Here is an 18013-nt window from a genome sequence, read left to right on the forward strand (position 1 = left end):
TGGATGACAAAATTATTCAAACACATTTTCCAGCAAAAATTAAAGGAGAGTCCAAGGAAAAGGACAACATGGGATACAAGAAATTGAAACCCCGAAGAAGTGAAAGAAGCCGGCAAGAGATTAACAGGATTCATCATTTTTGGATGCCCAAAAGGATTTCTTTAGAGCAACAGTTCAAATGGCATGAGGATTTACATTTATTAATATTCAATCATATTAATTGGCTCTTTTTTTCCATGGGGGTTTTTCAGTAAAACAAAACAAAACAAAACCCAAAAAACAAAAACAAAAAAACAGAAAACCTGCTAGACAAATTCTAAAAGAGCTGTAACAATTGGTTATTTAGTTAGTAATATTTACATAGTCACAAAGCTGAAATACTATTTTAAAGTTTTTAATTTTTGAAACAACTATAGGCAAAACATAGAAAACTTAGAGTTACAAAATAAAATGTAAATTTTATAAATGTTTACCCTGTAAGAACAGTAACTGACAAAAATTGAGGTGAGGTTAGGGGGTGGGCAGAAAATATGCTTCTTTTTTAAAAAAACAAAATTGAAATCCCCTCCGCAGTCCTGGTCCTCTCTCTCCATCTCTAGAAGCAATCACTCTCCTGAAATTGGGGCATAGTCAGCCCATATTTATATATTTTACCTATAAACAATAGATAGTTACTTTATAAAAATTTAAAGTTTATGTAAATAATATCCTTACATGTTTTTTTCACTTAACATTAAGTTTTTGAAATCCACTGATTTTTATACATTTGGTCATTCATTTTCACTGTTAGAGTATTGACCATACCACAATTTTTCATCTCACTAATGGGCCACCGAGTTGTTTCACTACTATAAACCACGTTGTAGTGAATATCCTTGTACTGCTTGCCTTGTGCACATGCTCAGGAGTTTCTCCAGAGCACCAATGCCTAAAAGTGAAAGGGCCAGGTGCTGGGTGCGTGCACGTTGTTTGGAGCTTCTTTATACTTGGTCGGTTCATCACTTCTCTGTGATTTGGCTGAGATCAAGTGTGTACTTGATCAGTCCAGGACCAGCTCCAGCCAATTCCTCCACTGACCTGCTGAGCTTTGAAAGCAAAGGCCCTCTAAGAGTCACTAAGCTTGGCTTTAATCAAGAGGCCTCAAGTTTTAAGGTGTCCAAGGACTACTTGGGAAACTTGTTAAAAATGTAGTCTCCCGGATGTTCTGATTTGTTAGCTCTAGGGTAAGGCCTAAGAATCTGAATCTTTAACAAGTTCCCCAGAGATTCCAATACAAGTAGTCTCTAGCCTACACTCTGAGAAACATTCTCCTAATCCACAGCTACAGACAACACATTTTAACCTAAGCCAGACATCAGCAAAAGGTGCTACGTATGGCCAGAAGAATCAGATGGGTAAGGGGAGTCATTTCTTCCAGAATGTGCTGGTAGCAGAAACTCAAATCTCAAACAATGGTATACAGTGACCACAAATTAACAAGCAAGAGTTTTCCCCCTACTTTAAGCCCAGGCCAAGACATATAGTCTTGCTAGTTCACCCTTTTATCCCCACATCACCTTTAAAAGCCTCAGCTCTCTGCAGAGATGTCAGTTTCCATTTTCTGCATCCAGTAAACTCAAAGCCTATTTTTTCTAACTTGCTGTAAACAAAAACCAAACTTCTAGGTTATTGAGATGGCAACCTCCCTAGAACTGTGCCACGTTGCTCATAGACTCTAGGTCCCAGAGTTTAGTTTTCTCCTAGCCTCTGGGGCTTTTACCTATTTTCTTGGATGCTTGGCTGTGTGTTTAAATGATTTTGTTCTATTTTATCCAGCATTTTTAGGTGCTTTGTAGTGGAAGTGTTTTCAGATTGTCTAATGAAGATAGTTTGAGATTTGAACTTGAAAAATTAAACTATCAGGTAAGAGGAGCAAAAAATAGAAGCATTTTCAGAGATGCAAGATTTCAAAAAAATCTACCTCCCAAGGGCCTTTACTCCACCAAAACCAGGCAGTACACGATGCAGAGGAAGATGTGGGGTTCAGGAAATAGGAGCTGCAGATCAGGAGTGAGGCTGAGGGGTCCCCTGTCATGACAGGGTGACAGCTGTACAGCAAGCCTGGATGACAAACGGTCCTGCTTAGGGCAGGAGGGCTGCCTCTAAAGAAATATGAAATTATTAGGTTATCTAGTATGTTTGAAGGTCTTAGAGATAAAAACTTTTTCACCACAGAATTTGAGGCAGAAGTAGTGAGAGGAAATAGAAAACTAAGCGAACAGGCTTATATTACAAAAGAAGACCCAAAGAAACAAGGAAACTTGGCTGGGTGCAGTGGCTCACACCTGTAATCCCAAAACTTTGGGAGGCTGAGGTGGGCAGATCATGAGGTCAGGAGATCGAGATCATCCGGGCCAACATGGTGAAACCCTGTCTCTACTAAAAATACAAAAATTAGCTGGGCGTGGTGGTGTGCACCTGTAGTCCCAGCTACTCGAGAGGCTGAGGCAGGAGAATCGCTTGAACCCGGGAGGCAGAGGTTGCAGTGAACCAAGATCGCACCGATGCACTCTGGCCTGGCGACAGAGCAAGACTCTATCTCAAAAAAAAAAAAAAAAAAAAGAAAAAAGAAAGAAAGAAAGAAAGAAGAAAGAAAGAAAGAAAAACAGGGAAACTTGCGCATTTTTGTGCTAGGTTTAAATTTCTCACTACTATAGACCATGTTGTAGTGAACATCCTTGTGCTGTTTGCCTTATGTACATGCTCAGGAGTTTCTCTGGGGCAATGACGTGTAAAAGCAAAAGGCCCAGCTGCAGGGTGTGTGCACGTTGTTTGGAACCTCCTTTTTTTTGAGACAGAGTCTCGCTCTGTCTCCCAGGCTGGAATGCAGTGGTGTGATCTCTGCTCACTGCAACCTCTGCCTCTCAGATTCAAGTGATTCTCCTGCTTCAGCCTCCTGAGTAGCTGGGATTACAGGCACCTGCCACCACACCCGGCTAACTTTTGTATTTTTAGTAGAGACAGGGTTTCACCATCTTGGCCAGGCTGTTCTTGAACTCCTGACATCGTGATCCACCCGCCTCGGCCTCCCTAAGTGCTGGGATTAGAGGTGAGAGCCACCGCGCCCGACCTAGAGTCGCCTTATACTTGGTGGGTCCATCGCTTCTCTGCTCTTTGGCTGAGATTAAGTGTGTACTTGATCAGTCCAGGACCAGCGCCAGCCAGTGGATAGTCATGAGGAAGTATGATTGGACAAAGAGGATGTGATCTAATGGAAAGAAACTGAGGGGAACTCAGCAAGGTCTGTTTGTTCAGATTCTTCTTGGCGTCTCTTCGAGGATTAGGATGTTCCTAATGCCATTTTCCTCTGCACATAGGAAGGGTAGTTCTGGAATGAGGGTTTTATGATTCACTCCAGAGAAGAGCAAGAGGGAAGTGAGAGTGACCTTCCTGATTCTGCTGTTTTCTCAAATGCCAAGATGCTATCTTTTGGGGTAACGCATCCTGAACCTCAATAGGAGAGAGTGATTAATTCAGCCAGGGAGGCAGGCTAGTTAGATAGAGACTGTGAACCCTGAAGGACCAGGGCAGAGAGTGCCTTTCAGAAGAAAGGTAATTAGAGCAAGTAGAATGGCCCAGACGCTATAGTCCCATAGCACAATCTAGGAACTCCCTAGCCGGGGGAGGAGGGTTAGTAAAACTTTTTTTTTTTTTTTTTTGAGATGGACTTTCCCTCTTGTTGCCCAGGCTGGAGTGCAATGGTGCGATCTCAGCTCCCTGTAACCTCTGCCTCCCAGGTCCAAGTGACTCTCCTGCCTCAGCCTCCTGAATAGCTGAATAGCTGGGATTACAGGCACCTGCCACCACGCCCGGCTAATTTTGTTGTGTTTTGTTTGTTTGTTTTTGAGATGGAGTCTCACTCTGTTGCCCAAGCTGGAGTGCAGTGGCCTGATCTTGGCTCACTGCAAGCTCCACCTCCCTGGTTCAAGTGATTCTCCTGCCTCAGCCTCCTGAGTAGCTGGGACTACAGGCGCATACCACCATGCCTGGCTAATTTTTGTATTTTTAGTAGAAATGGGATTACACCATGATGGCCAGGCTGGTCTTGAACTCCTGACCTCATGAGCCGCCTGTCTCGGCCTCCCAAAGTGCTGGGATTACAGGCGTGAGCCACCCCGCCTGGCCTAATTTTGTATTTTTAGTAGAGATGGGTTTCTCTATCTTATCCAGGCTGGTCTCGAACTCCTGACCCCAGGTGATCTGCCCACCTTGGGCTCCCAAAGTGCTGGGATTACAGGTGTGAGCCACTGTGCCTGGTTGGTTAGTGAAACTTTTTTTTTTTTTTTTTTAAGATGGAGTCTCGTTCCGTTGCCCAGGCTGGAGTGCAGCGGCGAGGTCTCGGCTCACTACAACCTCCGCCTCTGGAGCTCAAGCGATTCTCCTGTCTCAGCATCCCGAGTAGCTGGGACTACAGGTGCCTGCCACCACGCCTGGCTAATTTTTGTATTTTCAGTAGAGATGGGGTTTCACCCTGCTGGTCAGGCTGGTCTCGAACTCCTGATCTCAAATGATCTGCTCGCCTTGACCTCCCAAAGTTCTGGGATTACAGGCATGAGCCACTGTGCCTGGCCTAGTTAAACTTTTAAGCAGAGGAGTGACATGGTCGGCTTGGCCACTTTAGTAGCTTAGTCTGGTAGATATGCAGAGAATGAGGTGAGGGGGGATGAAATAGGCAGCAAATTGCTGAGAAGAGCAGTAATCTAAACCAAAAATGAATGGATCTTGACTATGGCAGCTGCAGTGAAAGGAGAAAGGAAAGGTTAATTAGGAATCAAGTCTAAGAGTTTGATGATTAAATGGATATTGAGAAACATGGACCACAGAAGAATTTAGGGATGACAGCTGGCTGGGAGAAGGAAAAGGAAAGGGAACTAAAGGGATTAAGGTATACTGAGAGACATTGAGACATATTTGGATTTTTCTCTGAAGCCTGGAGACAAGGTTCCCCTTCCTTGTGCTTGTGGCTGCCCAAATAAAATCAGGTTTCATAAACTAGGGAAGAAAGGAGAAAAAGATGTTGGGTAGTGGTTATAAGATAGAAACCTATTATATGCTTGACACATTACTTTGAGTGCCTGTCTTGATTCTCAAGCAACTCTACAAGGTACTGTTTTCATTGGGAACGCATGAAGTTACAGGTAACAGAATGCATAACTCTGGCTTAAGCAATGAAGACATTTGAAAATCTGACATAAGAATCCTGGAGAAAGAAGTTTCCTTTTTAGCTGCAGTGGCTCAAGGATGTCATTAAGAACCCGGCCTCTTTATGTCTTCCTAATCCTCATTCTCAGCATGTTGGTTTTTCACTCTTAAGCTTGTCAACACAAGGCTTTTTCCTCTCTGGGCTTTTATCTTTAACTAGGCTACAAGAATCTTTCCAAAAGCCTGCTTCCAGACTTTTCCATCTCATTGGCCATAATTGGCCACATGCTGAGTTCAGAAGAAGCAATCTCTAGCAGGGGAATGGGCTAGGCTTCAACCAATCATGACTTTTCTCTGAGGCTTGGGGACAAGTATTCCTTCATTGTACATGTTGTGGTCCAAATGAAATCAGGTTCTATTAACTAGGAAAGAAGAAGAAATAACTGTTAGGTAATGGTAGTAAGTCATATTTCCAACCTTCAGAACATCTGAGGAAAGGGGACGAAAAGAAAAAAGAATTGACCCAGGTCAATCTCCTAAATGTTCTTTTATTTTTTCTTTTTTTTTGAGACAGTCTCATTCTATTGCCAGGCTGGAATGCAGTGGCGCGATCTTGGCTCACTATAACCTCCACCTCCCAGGTTCAAGCGATTCTCCTGCCTCAGCCTCCTGAGTTGCTGGGACTACAGGCATGCACCACCATGCCCAGCTAATTTTTAGTAGAGATGGGGTTTCACCATGTTGGCCAGGATGGTCTCAATCTCCTGACCTTGTGATCTGCCCGCCTTAGCCTCCCAAAGTGCTGGGATTACAGGCGTGAGCCACCGCACGTGGCCCAATCTCCTAAATACTTATTGATGGCATTTACAATCAGAAAGATAACAAAAAGGCCTTATTTATGCAATAATTTACCAATATATAGCTGATCTGTCAGCTATGTAATTACTGAAGTATAAAATGAAGGTGTTTCCTGATCTCTTTGTGTAAGTGATATCCTGCACACATCACTTAAAAACCTCCTATGTCCATTCTGTGCCAGGGTGCATCCTAATGTGGCAAGAGAGGACCGGGAGCTGCACTGGTGGTCCTCAGGGTCTCTGTGCTTGGCCCAAGTCTCAATATCATCTGTATCTTTCGAATTCTCAGTAAAGGCCAATACTGGATAAGATTACCCATGCCTGTGAGTCTAATTGAACAATCCGATCTTTTGTTATCCTAGGTAGGTAAACAACAATGTTATTATCCCCATTTGACAGAAGAAGAAATGGAAACCTAGCAAGGTTTAAAACCTTGCCCAGGCCGGGCGCAGTGTCTCAGGCCTGTAATCCCAGCAATTTGGGAGGCTGAGGCAGCCAGATCTCCTGAGGTCAGGAGTTCGAGACCAGCCTGGCCAACATGGTGAAACTCTGTCTCCACTAAAAATACAAAATTAGCTGGGCATGGTGACGTGCACCTGTAATCCCAGCTACTCAGTAAGCTGAGGCAGGAGAATCACTTGAACCCAGGAGGCAGAGGTTGCAGTGAGCCGAGATCGCACCACTGCACTCCAGCCTGGGCAACAAGAGAGAAACTCTGTCTCAATTAAAAACAAACAAACAAAATTCCTTGCCCAAACTCACCTAGCTATTGATGAGTAGACCAGGATGGCAGGATAGCAACCAGGGCTTAACTAGTTTCTACCACAGCATGCGGCTAACTGGTTGGTGGTGTTATTCCCAAAACAGAAATGTGATGAAATCATTCCCTCATCTCTGGACACAATAGTATGACATACATAGCACATTTCCATCTCATTCTTATATAAATGATCTGTCAGACAGCTAGACATTCTTCCTGCTTCACTACCAGGATTTTGGCTGGATTTTTTTTTTTAAGGTAGCAGAAATTTACTTACAAGGAATTGAAAGAGGTTCCAGGGAAGGAGATGTAGTCAGTTCAGTTTGACATGTCTGTAGGACACCAACAGATTTCTAGATGTTTGAATATTCAAAACAAGTATTATGCTAAGAATGATCAGGGCTGGAGATACAGCTTTTGAGATCACCAGCACTAGCTGAAATCATGGGAATACATGAGATTAAGCAGAAAGTGGGTTGAGAGTGGGAAGTAGACAGCCAAGGTGGAAGCATGGGTAATACCAGTGCCCAAGATGGGGACAGAAGAGGAGGTTGTGATACAGCATTCAGAAAACATTAGAGAAAGATGAGTGTGAAAAATTATAAAACTGTGTTACAAATTCCAGGTAAGGAGAGTTTCAAGACGTGAATGGTCAACCACCACGCCCAGTGAGGTCAAATAACATGACAGAAAAAGACTCATGGAGTTGGCAGGTAGGAGATCACCAGCCAGTGGCCTTAGAGCCACTCAGGGGAGTGGTGGCCAGAGCCAGATCACAGTGGTGTGAAGACTGTGAGGAGATGAAAATGTGGAGTGAAGAAACTTTCATAGGAAGGAAGAAGAAAGGAAGACACTCAGAAGCTGAAGTAGAGGCTTTGAAGACATGTTTTTCCTTTAGGGGGATTAGTTATGTATTTGTGGATATCAGGGAAAGGAACCAGTGGAAATGGAGACATCAAAGTCACCAGAAAGGAAATGGACAGGCCAGGCATGGTGGTTCACGCCTGTAATCCCATCACTTTGGGAGGCCAAGGCAGGTGGATAACCTGAGGTCAGGAGTTCGAGACCAACCTGGCCAGCATGGAGAAACCCCGTCTCTACTAAAAATACAAAGTTAGCCAGGCATGATGGTGCAAACCTGTAATTGCAGCTACTTGGGAGGCTGAAGCAGGAGAATTGCTTGAACTTGGGAGGTGGAGGTTGTGGTGAGCCAAGATCACACCACTGCACTCCAGTCTGGCCAACAAAAGCAAAATTCGGTCTCAAAAAAAAAAAAAGAAAGAAAGAAAGAAAAGAAAATGGACAGGTAGTTTAGCAAGACAGCAAGGGAATAAACTCAACAGCAAAGATGGAAAATTTAGCCTTGAAAAGAAGGGGAATTTCTGAGGCTGGAAGGAAAGAGATAAGCAGACCTACTTATAGCTGGGTTGATTTAGTTTCCGTTGGCTGGGAAATGAGTAAAGATGGGCGAAGTTAAATAAAATGTGTTCACATAATCAGTCTGGTCTATATTTATTTCCCTGTAACCAGAGAGGCAGCATATTCTAGCATCGTAGACTTTGAAACTCAACCTGCTGCTTTGAATTTTACTTCTGGCCATGACATGCTTTTTCGTGGAAGGTCATATTTATATCACTGCAGCAGAATCACAGCAGCTGTGCCTAGTCCTCATAGATTATTTAAAAGATTCAGAACATGTGGCACAGAAATTTCAGCTCTTTAAAGCCCTTGGAGCCCTAATATTATTTTTATTAACACAACAACAGCCTTGATAATGTGGTATAAACTGGCCTAATTTTAGTTATTTATCTTATATTTGACTGCATCAAAGCAGTATGTAAGACAGCTAATAATAAAAGCACAACTGACAGTTAAAATGGATTAAGAAGAAAAACAACTATGACAAAAATGACAATAACAATACAGAAATGTAAGTTTGAAAAATGAGGCATCTTGTGTTAGATAATCAAAAGCGAAGTCAAATTATTAAATCCTTGTAGGGTAGACTTTAGGAAAAGAGTAATACAAAAATTGCCAGTCAGTATTGAAATTGGTTTGGTTCTTTGAACACTTGCTAACATTTGTTGAGCACTTACCCTACATTGGGCACCGTTCCAATATGTATTCATCTCATTTTAATTTAACCCACTGAGGTAGATCATGTTACTATTATCGTCATCCTTATTTTCCAAATAAGGAAACTAGGACACAGAAAGGTTAAGTAAATTGGCCAAGGACTTACAGCAAATAAGTGGCCCAGCTGCAATTCAAAACCAGGTAGACTGACTTTACAGCCCTTGCTCTTAACTAATACTCTAGATCCGCAGTTCTCAAATGGGTCTCACGGACACTCCACGTTCTTAAAAATTATTGAGGCTTTCATGACAAAATATTCAGCAAACTAGGAATAGAAGGAGACTATCCTCAACATGATGAAAAACACAGCTAACATCACAGTCAATGGTAAAAAGCAAAAACTTTTCTGTTTTTTTTTTGTTTGTTTGTTTTTGAGACAGAGTTTCATTCTTGTTGCCCAGGATGGAGTGCAATGGCGCGATCTCGGCTCACCACAACCTCCGACTGCTGGGTTCGAGTGATTCTCCTGCCTCAGCCTCCTGAGTAGCTGGTATTACAGGCATGTGCCACCACGCCCGGCTAATTTTGTAGTTTTAGTAGAGATAGGGTTTATACATGCTGGTCAAGCTAATCTCGAACTCCTGATCTCAGGTGATCTGCCTATCTCGGCCTCCCGAAGTGCTGGGATTACAGGCATGAGTCACCACGCCCGGTCAACTTTTCTGTTAAGATCAGGAATAAGAAAAGGATGCCTATTTTCACCACTGCTCTTCAACACTGTACTAGAACTCCTAGGTGGAGCAATTAGCCAAGAAAAAGAAAAAAAAACATCCAAATTGGAAGGGAGGAAGTAAAATTATCTTTATTAACAGATGACATGATCCTATATATAGAAAACCACAAAGAATACGCACATACACACACACACACACACACACACACACACACACCCCTACAAAAAGGCTGGGTGCGGTGGCTCACGCCTGTAATCCCAACACTTTGGGAGGCCAAGGCGAGGAGATCAACTAAGGTCAGGAGTTCGAGACCAGTCTGGCCAACATGGTGAAACCCCGTCTCTACCACAACTACAAAAATTAGTTGGGTATGGTGGCATGCGCCTGTAATCCCAGCTACTTGGGAGGCTGAAGCAGGAGAATTTCTTGAACCTGGGAGGCAGAGGTTACAGTGAGCTGAGATTGCACCACTGTACTCCAGCCTGGGCAACAGAGCAAGACTCTGTCTCAAAAAACAAACAAACTAACAAACAAAAACAAAAACACACAGAAAAATAAACTCTTTAATGTCTGGCTTAATGGGAGACAGCAGGATTCTCTGCTTCTGCATTCCATCTGTTTCAATATCGCAGGTAGCCTTTGGAAAACCCCACTGCACACTCCTGAAACAATGAGAGTGAAAAAGGCAAAAATATCTTAGTATTTTTATGAAAATGTTTTTGACCTCACAAATCACTTGAAGGGTCTCCATGATCCTCAAGACCCCAGGCCATATTCTAAAAACTTCTAATTCATACTATATAGACAGACTGCTTCATGGACATAGGACAGGTGCAGTCTCACAGGGCCCTGTTCTCTGAAGAGCCCTGCATTTGAGGTTTAATGCTTTGAAGTTGCCATCTTGAAAAATTCTTAGTTATTTTATCTTCTTTTTTTTTTTTTTGAGATGCAGTCTCGCTCTGTCACCAGGCTGGAGTGCAATGGTGTGATCTTGGCTCACTGCAATCTCTGCCTCCCAGGTTCAAGCGATTCTCCTGCCTCAGCCTTCCAAGAAGCTGGGGCTACAGGTGTGTGCCACCACACCTGGCTAATTTTTGCAGTTTTAGTAGAAATGGGGTCTCCCCACATTGGCCAAGCTGGTCTCAAACTTCTGATGTCAAGTGATCCCCCCACCTCAGCCTCCCAAAGTGTGGGATTACAGGTGTGGGCCACTGTGCCTGGCCCTTAGTAATTTGATCTTTGAATCTGTGCATTGTAAGTGAAGTCTGATGAAACAACAGGGTATGCACTGGAGCTTGCATCCTGGCTCATGGAAGGTCCCACCTTCCAGGAGCTGCCTCCCCACTTCCTAGGGACCAACCCAAGCCACTTGCTTCCTACCCCCTGGTGCCTTGGGCCTCACTTGGCCTGTCTCCCCAACTCCTGCACAGCAACCACTGTCACCCTCCATCTCTGATAGAAACCTTGGCATAGGCACCAGAAGGTCAGAGGGGCACATGCACCCAGGTTGTAACTCAGGGGAAGGCATGGCAGCAACCTATCTCACCCAAACTGGCAATGCCATGACGCATTCAGTAGCAACTCTTAAGATATTTTAACAGATGTATTATACATCTATAGCAACTATAAATGTATTTTAACAGATGTATTAGTTATTAAAATCAAAAATATAAACCAGGCTGGGCACAGCAGCTCACACCTGTAATCCCAGAACTTTGGGAGGCCAAGGCAGGCGGATCACAAAGTCAAGAGATCGAGACCATCCTGGCCAACAGGGTAAAACCTTGTCTCTACTAAAAATACAAAAATTAGCTGGGCATGGTGGCACACGCCTGTAGACCCAGCTACCCAGGAGGCTGAGGAAGCAGAATTGCTTGAACCTGGGAGGTGGAGGTTGCAGTGAGCTGAGATCACACCACTGCACTCCAGCCTGGGCAACATAGAGAGACTCTGTCTCAAAAATATATATATAAATATATATATACACACACACACACACACACATATGTATATATATACTAAATGATTGATAATAGAAAAATTTTTATATTGAAAATAGAAAAATGACCTAGAAAAGGTAGTTTTTTCTTCATCTCCTACTATATCTCTTCCCCTAATATTCACCATCTCAGCTCTTATCCATTGAGAAGTCCTAGAAAAAAATCATGAGCACAGAAGAAATGAGCTCCTGTGGGGCCACATTCTGGTTTCTAAATACATTTCCCACTAAAGGGAAAAAATGCGCCTGGGAGAAAGGGCTGATTCCAGGTCTGGGAGAGGAGATGTACCTCTTGGCATACTACAAATCAAGGAAGGGCTCAAAGACCACTGCTGTTGTGTCAAAACACTCAGGAACCCAGGGCCTAGAACAATGCCTGGTAATTAAAATGCCTAGACACTGCAATTGAAAATAAGCCCATGTGGATGTGTGCAGAAGGGAATAGGGAACAGTGTTTGCTACCTGCTCATTCTCTGTATTCAAAACCTTATGGCAAGGACAGTCTTACTTATCTTCTATCTGAATACCCAACGCATAGCTCCAACAAAATGGCTATTGCTTGGTGGGTGGATAGATGATTAGATAATGAATAGAGTGAAAAAGTAAGAGAAATTATGAAAAGTGTTTAAATATTAAATAAAATATCGTGGAGAGTTGCAATGCCAGGAGCTTTCTTCTCAAGTTATTCTATTAAAATATATACAAAACTTTCTATCACAAACTACTTTCAATATAACAAAAGTCTGCCAGGTGGGAAAATCAAGGAAAAATAAACAAGAGAAAGAAAGAAGGCTGCAAATTTATTCACGCCATACTCAGAAGTACTGAAGAAATTGAAGAAATGTTTTATTTCTCTATAAGTGATCTGATCTTTTTTTTTTTTTTTTTTTTTGAGATGAAGTCTCGCTCTGTCACCCAGGCTGGAGTGCAGTGGTGCGATCTTGTCTCACTGCAAGCTCTGTCTCCTGGGTTCACGCCATTCTCCTGCCTCAGCCTCCTGAGTAGCTGGGACTACAGGCGCCTGCCACCATGCCCAGCTAATTTTTTGTATTAGTAGAGACGGGGTTTCACCGTGTTAACCAGGATGGTCTTAATCTCCTGACCTCAGGATCCGCCCGCCTCAGCCTCCCAAAGTGCTGGGATCACAGGTGTGAGCCACTGAGCCTGGCCGAGTGATCTGATCTTACCAGGTCCCACCCACTAGGTAACAGGGAAAAAATGTATTTCAGTCTATCCCACTCTATTAGTCCAAGACAAGAATGTAACCAATCCATTTAAGTAAGGCTATCCCATAGGCAAAATGTCTCAGCCTCAGATTCCTCTCTCCTCTTCCAGCTTATCTCTAAGGTAGAATATGGGTCTACAGAGAAGGGGCCGATGTGCCTTTGATATATTGTGGGTTTAGAAGCCTCCCTTGGCCTCATGTTGGCCCTTTGGTATGTGCAGGCTGGTGATCACTGAGGGGCAGCTGGGCCTGGCCCTGGTGTTCTGGGGTCCACAGCTAATCTCTGCAGTTGGTCTAACCAGCTTTGTTCCTCTTGGTCAGAGCTGGAGGGCCACTCTCCAGCTGGCTCAGCCTCATCTTGGCTTTCACTGACCCCATGAGCTCCACTGAATCACTGCCACATTGTCCATCTGGCCCCTGACCAGGAGGTCGAGCAATAGGGTCACATCACCCTCCCCCAGCAGGCCCATAGCTCTTCATTCTGCATTCCTGGGAGCTAAAAGAGGCTCGGGAGCAACCACCAGCTCTTCTCCCTGGTCACCCTAATGTTAAACCAATCACCTTGATAAGGAAGCCAAATATTCACTCTTTCCTGCTCTGGGAAGATAAGCCTTCTTTCTTACAGGAGGAAAACTGCACAGGAACATTAAGAGGGAAATCAAGGCTGGGCGCAGTGGGTCATGCCTGTAATCCCAGCACTTTGGGAGGCTGAGGCAGGCAGATCACCTGAGGTCAGGAGTTTGAGACCAGCCTGACCAACATGGAGTAACCCTCTCTCTACTAAAAATACAAAATTAGCCGGGCGTGGTGGCGCATGCCTGTAATCCCCGCTACTCGGGAGGCTGAGGCAGGAGAATCACTCGAACCCAGGGGCGGAGGTTGTGGTGAGCTGAGATCACGCACACCATTGCACTCCAGCCTGGGCAACAAGAGCGAAACTCCATCTCAAAAAAAAAAAAAAAAAAAAGAGGGAAATCAAATACATCACTTTATTGTGTGCACAAATATTGTCATCGTTACTCAAGCAAGCAAAAAGTAATTTAAGGACATTGATGGTAAAAAGCAATAAGAGCCTAAGGAATGTCTCTTAACTAAATCTTCCAGAAGAAATGCAAGAATTTAGAGAACAAATCTCTAGCTCTTTTTCTGAAACTTCAATAAAGTCTAATACATACACAGAAAGGTGCGTGAATCCTGAAGTGTATATAGCTCAGTGAATTTGCAAAAATGGATAGCTCTTGAAAGCACACAAAGAAATGTTGGACATAATGAGCTGCCTCAGTGGCGATACTCAGACTCCAAAACAGAACAGAAACAGCACCCAGAAGCCCACCTCTTGCCATTTCCATATCTTGCCTTCTGACACCATAGATTAGGTTCTTGTTTTTGCACTTTACGTATATAGTACACACTCTTCGGGATCTGGCTTCTGTTATCCAATATTATGTTTGTGAGATTAATCTATGATGTTGCATTTCATGGCTCATTTTCATGGCTGTTTAGTATTCCTCTGTGTGAATATACCACAATTTCTGTTTTCTACCGAAGACGAACACTTCGATAGTTTCTAGTTTTTATTACAAATGATACTCTTGTGAACATATTTGGACATGTCTTTTGGTGAACACAGGTGCATATTTCTGTTGGGAATATCTCTAGATTACAGATTATATTTATGTTCATCTATAGGTGATAATGCCAAACAATTTTCCAAAATGGTTGCACAAATTTATACTCCCACCAGGAGAGTATAATATGAGTGTTCTGATTGTTCTACGTCTTTGACAACATTTGTTATTGTCAGCCATTTAATTTTTAGCTATTGTGGTTCTGGTGTAGTGGTATCTCATTGTGGCTTTAATTTGCATTTCCTTGATGACTCATTATGTTGAAGATCTTTTTGTGTACTTATTGGCTATTTGAATACCTCTTTAAAGAAGTGCTTGTCTTTTGCCCACTTTCTGTTTGATTGGCTTCCTTTCTTTTAACAATTTACACATTTTGGTTGCCAGACCTTTATCAATAAAGATCTTTTCCAAGACTATAGTGTGCCTTTTCCTTCTCTTAACTGACATCCTTTGATAAACAGAGGTTCTTCGTTTTAATATAGGCTAATTTATAATTTTTTTCTTTTATTGTTAAAGCTTTTTATTTCCTTTTTAAGAAAATTTTGCGTACTCCAATGTGTCCTATGATTTCATCTATAAGATTTTTTTGTCTTTCACATTTGGATTTCTTCTGTGAGGTTCATCATTTATAAAAGAGACAAAGGGAGCATACACCCAAGAGCAGTAAGGCCAAGGTTTTAAAAAGTTTATTATAAAAAAATCTATGATTGACTATTTAAAGTCGTCATTAGAAGTGGAAATCAAAATTGATGTGGTAGAAAATCAGTCAGCAAAACAAGTCTAATTTCAGTAACATTCAGAACATGAAAGAAATCTACAAAGAAAAACATACAGTAAAACAAGAAAAATTAAAAAATACTAAACTATTGTGTGCAGAATAGCTTATGTATAGTATATTTTATCAATTATAAATGTATATTTCTTTACATTTTAACATCTCTGAAATTTGAATGCATCTTTTTTTTTTTTTTTTTTTTGAGACAGGATTTTCCTCTGTCTCTCAGACTGGAGTGCAGTGGCATGATCTCAGCTTATTACAACCGCCACTTCCCAGGCTCAAGCAATCTTTTCACCTCAGCTTCCTGGGCTGGGCGCAGTGGCTCATGCCTGGAATCCCAGTGCTTGGGAGGCCGGGGTGGGTGAATCACTTGAGGCCAGGCATTCAAGACCAGCCTGACCAACATGGTGAAATCCCGTCTCTACTAAAAATACAAAAGAAATGAGCCGGTGTGGTGGAGTGCACCTGTAATCCCAGCTACTCTGGAGGCTGAGGCAGAAGAATTGCTTGAACCTGGGAGGTGGAGGTTGCAGTGAGCCGAGATCACATAGCTGCACTCCAGCCTAGGTGACAGAGCAAGACTGTCTCAAAAAAAAAAAAAAAAAAAGGAATTTTTGAAAGAGAAAGGTATAAAAAAATAAGGGTAATGTCAAAAGGAGGAGGAGGAAGAAGAGGAGGAGGAGGAGAAGGGATGACCAAAAATAATGACCTCAATACGTTAAGTAAATATGCTTATTGGCATTATTGTCCCTTCTAAATAAGCTGTCCTCAGAGTGTCCTGCCTTCTATTTCCATTTCATTAACAAATCAATCTCCCCTGCACACTCCTTTTTATGTAACAAGCCCCTGGACATAATTTACTTAAATATGAACTAACATTTAGTTCAGTTCTACTGGTCCAGGCGGAGGCGTACTCTCACAGGGCCAGAAGAAAGGAGGAGAAATTTTGATAAAGATGACAGATTCAGGGAGTCCATGAGAGCATTATGGGATCTGGAGTTTGTAAGAAAAATGGTGGGATGGAAGTAAATATAAACTATGCCTAGAACCCTGGTGCCAGCCAGTGCAACAAATGCTTGGGTTAAGAAACCAAGGCTCTTTGGAAGCTACAAACCTCAGCTTCCTCCAGTCATCCGAAGAAAACTGGATCTGAAGGAATGTTATTGCCTCAAGGAACCTAGGAACAGGAATTTCCTGCCTCTTCAATCCAAAAAGATAAAGGGTACAGATAGACAGTATCTCCTTTTCCCACCCACACGTCGAATTCATCAGGGAAAAGGTGCCAAGAATCTGTTTGGGATGGGTAGACATGTCCCCCATCCCTCAGACGGGTCACAGACTAAAATTGTGTATCAGCCATTAAATAAATTCTTACTCAAGCCCAGAAGAGTGGCTCCCAGGTGAGGCAGAACAGAGATATTTACTGTAACATGGAGATGAGGCATGTCTGAAAAAGAGCTAGTGAACTGAGAGAACCTGAGTGGACCTGGGGAACTAACAGGTCCATCTTTCCACTCATCTTTTTTTTTGAGACGGAGTCTCTCCTCTGTCACCCAGGGTGGAGTGTAGTGGCACAATTTTGGCTCACTGCAACCTCCACCCCTGGGTTAAAGCAATTCTCCTCCCTCAGCCTCCTGAGTAGCTGGGAGTACAGGCATGCACCATCATGTCCAGCTAATTTTTGTATTTTTAGTAGAGACAGGGTTTCACCTTGTTGGCCAGGCTGATCTGGAACTCCTGACCTCCAGTGATCCACTCGCCTCGGCCTCCCAAAGTCCTGGGATTACAGGTGTGAGCCACCACACCTGGTCCCTTCTTTATCCTCTTCTTGAAGAAAAGGTCTGACCATTGAGTCATGGGAATGACATGTAGAGAAGAGAACCTCTCAGAGAAGGATGAAGAAGAGGCAGCAAACTCACTTAGCACTGCCACTCAATGGAGTGGGGCACAAGGGGGGAGCCATCAGTGAATGTGGCTGGGCAGAGACAGCTGGGATACGAGCCTGAGACAGAGGGGACAGTCAAGGGGACGGTTGAGGATAGGACAGCAGAGAAGGAAGGCTGAGCAGCTCTGTGCTGAACGTGGCAGACAGATGGTGGGAAATCTGAGATGGAGGGGGTCTGCATAGTGGGGAGACAGGGTGGAAAGATGGGGGGATCAAGCTGCTTCACACTAGGGGTGACCCTTTTCCTGTTTGTTTGTTCATTTGTTTAATTCCTAGGGCCATGCCTCTGGGAAAGGCTTCTCAGAAACTCGAGATCTCAGAGAAGGAGGGAATGTTGGGTTTTGGGGCTTCATAGGTCAATCATATCTTTCTGAAAAGTGTTAATTCTCAGTCAAAAAAAGGCGAAGTATGGGGAGAAGTTAACCCTATGGGCTCAGAGATCTTAGAAATCAGCCTCTACTGTGCATTAGTGTTATAGTAAAGTGTGTCGAAGGCTGGGGCGGGTTTTAGATTTATAGGAAGGAGCCGGGAGCGGTAGCTCACGTCTATAATCCCAGCACTTTGGGAGGCTGAGGTGGGCAGATCACCTCAGGTCAGGAGTTCAAGACCAGCCTGGCCAACATGGTGAAACCCCGTCTCTACTAAAAATTCAAAGATTAGCCAGGCTTGGTGACACGCACCAGTGGTCCCAGCTACTTGGGAGGCTGAGGCAGGAGAATCGCTTGAACCTGGGAGGTGATGGTTGCAGTGAGCCGAGGTCGTGCCACTGTACTCCAGCCAGGGCAACAAAGTGAGACTCCATCTAAAAACAAAACAAAACAAAAAAAGAT

The 18013-nt window shown here is 43.3% G+C and overlaps 1 pseudogene; it reads right to left on the reverse strand.

The window, feature by feature from the left end:
* Positions 1–238: 238 nt before the first annotated feature.
* LOC123574816 (U7 small nuclear RNA) lies at positions 239–336 on the reverse strand (annotated as a pseudogene).
* Positions 337–18013: the final 17677 nt, after the last annotated feature.

The sequence above is a fragment of the Macaca fascicularis genome, chromosome 7 (assembly GCF_037993035.2).
Source record: "Macaca fascicularis isolate 582-1 chromosome 7, T2T-MFA8v1.1".
Lineage (NCBI taxonomy): Eukaryota > Metazoa > Chordata > Mammalia > Primates > Cercopithecidae > Macaca > Macaca fascicularis.